A 5,729-nucleotide genomic window follows, 5' to 3' on the forward strand; every position below is an offset into this window, starting at 1 on the left:
CAGGAGACCCAGGAAGAAGAAGCCATTCATTATTATTATTATTATTATTATTATTAGTGAATCACCATGAGATACTGTTACATACTTATAAACGTTCATTTTTGCATTTCAGTCATACAATGATCGGTTACCCATCCCTCCACCAGTGCCCATTCTCCACCACCAATGATCCCAGTACCCCTCCCACCTTCCCACCCCCTCCCCCTCTCCACCCTGCCTCTGTGACAGGGCTTTCCCTTTTGTTCTCTCTCTCCTTTTGGGTATTGTGATTTGCAACCGAGGTATTGAGTGGCCATCATTTCTGTTTAGTGTGCTCATATGCTAGCTTACCTCAGCATTGGATCATACCTGACAGAAGTGCTGGATTTGTTGTCATTACTAATTGCATGATGGAACTGAAATGTTTTCCCACATATTCTGCTTTCTAAAGTAAGCAGCTGCTTTGGGTTGATTGAAGAAAATCAGTCCAAACAGTAAAGTAAATCAGGGTAAATGGCTATAAAAAAATGACAGAAAGGAAACTTAAGAAGTCACTCTCATCTCTTTTCTCTACGGCATCAAAGTCAATTTCTTTCTTATCAATCTCTTCCAAATGCAGTCAGCAAAACATATCGTTCTAATTCTTTTTTGGGGGGGTATTTTTAACTCCTCAGTGAATGTTTTTCTTTTCTAAATTCTAAGCCTAGTTCTTGCCAATTGCTTTCCTTTTCAATTTTTTTTAATTGAGGTGGGATGCCACACCCAGCTCTGTTCAGGGGTTACTCCTAGCTCTGGGCTAAGGGATCACTCCTAACAGGGCTCAGGGAAATATATAGGGTGCTAGAGATGGAACCTGAGTTGACCGTGTGCAAGTAGGGTGCCTTACCTGCTGTCTATCTCTCTGGTCCCACCAATTCCTTTCTAATGTATTCAAAAGCACATAGATGTCTAGTCCCACAACAAGATGACATTTCAATTAAATCCAATTTAAAAATTATGCAAAATAGAAGACATTGGTGAACCCAAAGAGCTCGATTTAAGAATGTGTAAAATACTTGAATACTTGAATATGATGTCACGAAGAATATAGAAATACATGAATAATAAATACATCAAAGTGTTCAAGGTTAGTGCGAGCCGAGAGCGAGCGGTCGTGGGCGCTGTCGTTGCGTGCGCCGCCTCGTGGGTTCCGAGCGACCTAGCGGACACCGAGCGGGCGAAGATGACCGAGTACATCCGAGTCACGGAGGAGGACGAGAACGACGAGCCCGTCGAGATCCCGTCGGAGGACGATGGCACCGTGCTGCTGTCCACGGTCACGGCGCAGTTCCCGGGCGCCTGCAGCCTGCGCTACCGGAACCCCGTGTCGCAGTGCATGCGCGGCGTGCGCGCGCCTGGTGGAGGGCATCCTGCACGCGCCCGACGTGGGCTGGGGCAACCGGGACTACGTGGTCAACTACCCCAAAGATGACAAAAGGAACATGGAGTAGTCTGATGCTTCGTCGGAGGTGAAGGTGAAAAGGGCCGTGCAGAAGACGTCTGACCCCATCGTGCTCGGCCTGCCCTGGAAGACCACCGAGCAGGACCTCAAGGAGTATTTCAGCACCTTCGGGGAGGTCCTCATGGTCCAGGTAAAAAAAAAGATATCAAGACTGGTCACCAAAAGAGGGTTTGGCTTTGTGCGGTTCACGGAGTATGAGACCCAAGTGAAGGTGATGTCCCAGCGACACATGATTGATGGACGGTGGTGTGACTGCAAACTTCCAAATTCTAAGCAAAGCCCGGATGAGCCTCTGAGGAGCAGGAAGGTGTCTGTGGGCCGCTGCACCCAGGACCTGACTGCCGACGAGCTGCGGCAGGTCTTCTGCCAGTACGGGGAGGTGGTCGATGTGTTCATCCCCAAGCCCTTGGGGGGGGGGGGGGGGGCGTTTGCCTTCGTCACATTTGCAGATGATCAGGTGGCCCAGTCCCTGTGTGGCGAGGACCTGATCATCAAAGGCATCCTCTGCGTGCATATCTGCAATGTGGAGCCCAAGCACAATAGCAATAGGCAGTTAGAGAGAAGTAGAAGATTTGGTGGTAATCCGGGTGGCTTTGGGAACCAGGGCGGGTTCGGGAACAGCCGGGGCGGCGGGGCGGGGCTGGGCCACAAGCAGAGCAGCAACATGGGGGGCGGGATGAACTTCGGCGCCTTCAGCATCCACCCGACCATGAGGGCCACGGCCCAGGCCGCCTTGCAGAGCAGCTGGGGCATGATGGGGATGCTGGCCAGTCAGCAGAACCAGTCGGGCCCGTCAGGGAACAACTTGAGCCAGGGCAACATGCAGAGTGAGCCCAACCAGGCCTTCGGCTCCGGGAACAACCCGTACAGCGGCTCCAACTCAGGCGCCGCCATCGGGTGGGGGTCGGCCTCCAATGCGGGCTCCGGTAGCGGCTTCAATGCATGGACTTCAGCTCCAGCATGGACTCGAAGTCGTCGGGCTGGGGCATGTAGGCTGGGCTGGTCAGTTAGACGCTAGAGACTGGTGGGAATTCAAATTTTTCTAAACTCATCGTAAATATATTGTAAGATACATACGCACTAAGAATTTTCAAAATTGTTTTTTTTTCGGTGTGGAGTATATTCAGGAGTATTTTTGACATCTTTCATTTAGAAAAAGAAGAAAAGCTAAAGGAATTTTCTAAGTTTTGTTACATAACGGGTTGAACTCTTGAGTGTTTGAAAGTGAACTGCTGTTAGCCTGACAGGTAAACCAACACCACAATTGCTATCAAGAGGCTTCTCCTGTAATTATTTTATCCCTGGACTTGTCACCTGAATTATTTGCATGTTCAAAGTGGAACCCATTGGTTAGAGCTGCAGTCTTTCCTCCTCATTTTAATTTGAACCCCACCATACAGATTTTCTCCGTAGGAAGGTCCCTGGAGATCGTGGTGTTGCAATGTTTGGTTCTTTTCTTTCTGTTCAATTTCTTAACGCTTGTCTCCCCTCATATGCGAGAGTACGATATGAAGCCTTCATTTAATCTCTGCAGTTCATCTCATTTCAAATGTCTGTGGAAGAAGCACTCACTGACAGGAGTGCTGTACTCACTGCGCCGTGGGGCTCCGTCCGCTGCTTTGCCCACGCACGCAAGAGCTCGTCCCCACGCCGACGGGCTTCGTCTCTGATGGTGGGTGTCCCATTTTTATCTGCTACTCTTTCTTTCCTGGAGTCGGATCAACGCTGTGACGGCAAGGCTGTGCTGTGAACCAGAAGGCTGTCTGAACTTCTGAAACCTTGTGTGGGATTGATGGTGGTGCCGGGGCATGAGACGCTGGTATGAGCGAGGACAGGAGAGCGTGTGCAGAGACTTGGTGGTGCATAATGGAGATTCTTTAACTGGGCGAGATGTGTCTCTCAACCTGTGGCTTTGGTGCGAGAGTGTGCGGAGAGCCATGGTAGCAGATAACATACGTACGAATGTTTCTTGCATTCAAAGGACATACACGTCTGTTGGAAGACTTGAAGTGAGTCTTGCTCTTAGCAAACCAACGTTAGCTGAATGTGTTAGTGACACGATACTGGTATGCCCCGCCCCCTTGTCAACTGCTGTGAATGCTGTATGGTGTGTGTCCTCTCCTGCTCCTGATCTGTTGGTGTGGTCATGTGGCCTGGCGCTGGTGAGCTGAGCTTACGTGCTGTACAGGAGTCTCGGAGCGGAGTCGCCAGTGGGGGGGGGGGGGAGCGATCCTGGGGCCTGCCCACCCCGAGGATGCGGTTGGCGGTCTTGTACCCTGTGCTTGGATGCTTTTATAAGAGTTGCCAATGTTGGAAATTCTGAAATAAAACTGATTTAAATAAAAAAGTGTTCAAGGTTAAAATCTAAAAGTCCAATAATTTTATAGTTGGTGAGAATGCAAGCCACTGGAATCCTCATAAATAGGCAGCAAATGTGATGGTGGCAAATTCCTTAGAAAATTAAATGTACATACATACTTAGCAACTCCATTTGTATTTCTCCCTAGAAGATATGACAGCATATGTATACACAAACTGTATAAAAATACACATCAGCTTTAGAGAAACTGGAACTCATCCAAACATTTATCCACTGGTTAGTGTACAAATTGTGATAAATCCCTGTAATAGAATGCTTCTCCCTGATACAAAAGAATTATTCATGGAATTCTATAAATACTTTTATGTTCTTTTCTTTCATTTTAGTGTTGGGGCTCAGAGCTTACTTCTAGCTCTGTGCTCAGGGACCACTCCTGGTGGTGACTTGGTGACCACATGGAGTCCTGGAAATTGAACCCTGGGCAGCTGCACTATATAGCTCCAGCCCCTGGGATTCTATAAACCTTATACTGGACACAAGGCAGCATACTTTGTAATTAGAAATACATAAAAATGCAAAACAGATTATGGTATAATAACCCAGGCTACTTGCTCCAGTCTAGGATTATTTGGGCAAAGAATGACTAGAAAAGCATACAAAAGAACTTTCTGAATAATAGAAATGTTCTAAATTTTAATTGAGACATTGATTACATCTAGGAGTCTCAGTGAATTTTTCACATTATATGTAAGCCACTTTCTTTTTTTCTATTCCTCAGCCAAAGAAGGCAGAAAGAAAGAAAGAAAGAAAGAAAGAAAGAAAGAAAGAAAGAAAGAAGAAAAAGTGTACGTAATAAGCCCACTAATATTCTCAAGTTATCTCAAAGATTTGTAATAGTAGTTGGACCAAAGACTAACCGAAATAAAGATAAGACTGTAATTTGAGATACCAAAGAGTAATGAATAAGACTTTGCATATGATTTATTTAGAATGGGTGAAGGACAACTAGAAGGTGAAGGTAACCACCAGATTCTTGGTTTGAGACAATTAGGTGGTTTGTGGTTTCAAATCCATAAAAATACAGAAGTTGAAACTTTAATTGATATGTGAGGGGATGAAAAGGATTACATGTTTCACATATGATTGAGGTGACCCTAAATTATGCAAGTTAGGTCTGGGTAAAAGTTAGATATACTGTTTCACCTTGGATGGAGGAGGAATAATTTCCCATAATGTCTTGGTAGTTATCATCACACAGATATCATAACACAGATAGAAAGGAGAGGAGGTTGTCTAGAAAGAGAATGTAGTGAAAGTGCAATTAAAGAACTGATATGACAGAGCCTTTAAAAGAGTCTATAGACCAAGTAGAGAAGATATGGTTGACAAAGAACACTGACAAATAATGCCTAGAGATATCTGAGTAAGGCTACCTGAGGAAGGGGAAGCAGCTGACACAGACAAAAGAACTATGCCTTTGATGAAACATTGGGTTGGAGAGGATAGGGTGGGTGGGTTTAGCTCCAGACAGTTTCTTTAGGTTGAAAGATGTCAAAGTTTTACAGCTTTGAGCTGGGAGGCCAGACCACCTCCTGAAAAAGACACAGGGGAAAAACGAATGGATTTCACAATCACTAAAGTAGAACAGCAGAATTTAACTTTTAAAACTTGGATTAAAAGCTTGAGACTGTATAGGGTAGGCGCCTGCCTGGCACACTGCTGATCCTGGTTTGCTCACAGCACCACATATCATCACCCAAGCACAGTGATCTCTGAGCACGGAGCCTGGAGTGGCCTGAGCATACCCAGGTGATGCCCCAAAATAAAAACAAATAACAACCAAACAACGTTGATAAGGTCTCTGGCAAGTGTTCAATGACAGTTGGAATCAGTGCCTTGATTTTTTTCATAATAACAACCTGTCTAGTT

The 5,729-nt window shown here is 45.9% G+C and overlaps 1 pseudogene; it reads left to right on the forward strand.

The window, feature by feature from the left end:
- The first annotated feature begins 1,201 nt into the window (after window positions 1–1,201).
- LOC130028188 (TAR DNA-binding protein 43-like) lies at window positions 1,202–2,473 on the forward strand (annotated as a pseudogene).
- The last annotated feature ends 3,256 nt before the right edge of the window (window positions 2,474–5,729 follow it).

Source organism: Sorex fumeus, unplaced genomic scaffold (genome assembly GCF_029834395.1).
Source record: "Sorex fumeus unplaced genomic scaffold, SorFum_2.1 ptg000039l, whole genome shotgun sequence".
Taxonomy (NCBI): Eukaryota; Metazoa; Chordata; class Mammalia; order Eulipotyphla; family Soricidae; genus Sorex; species Sorex fumeus.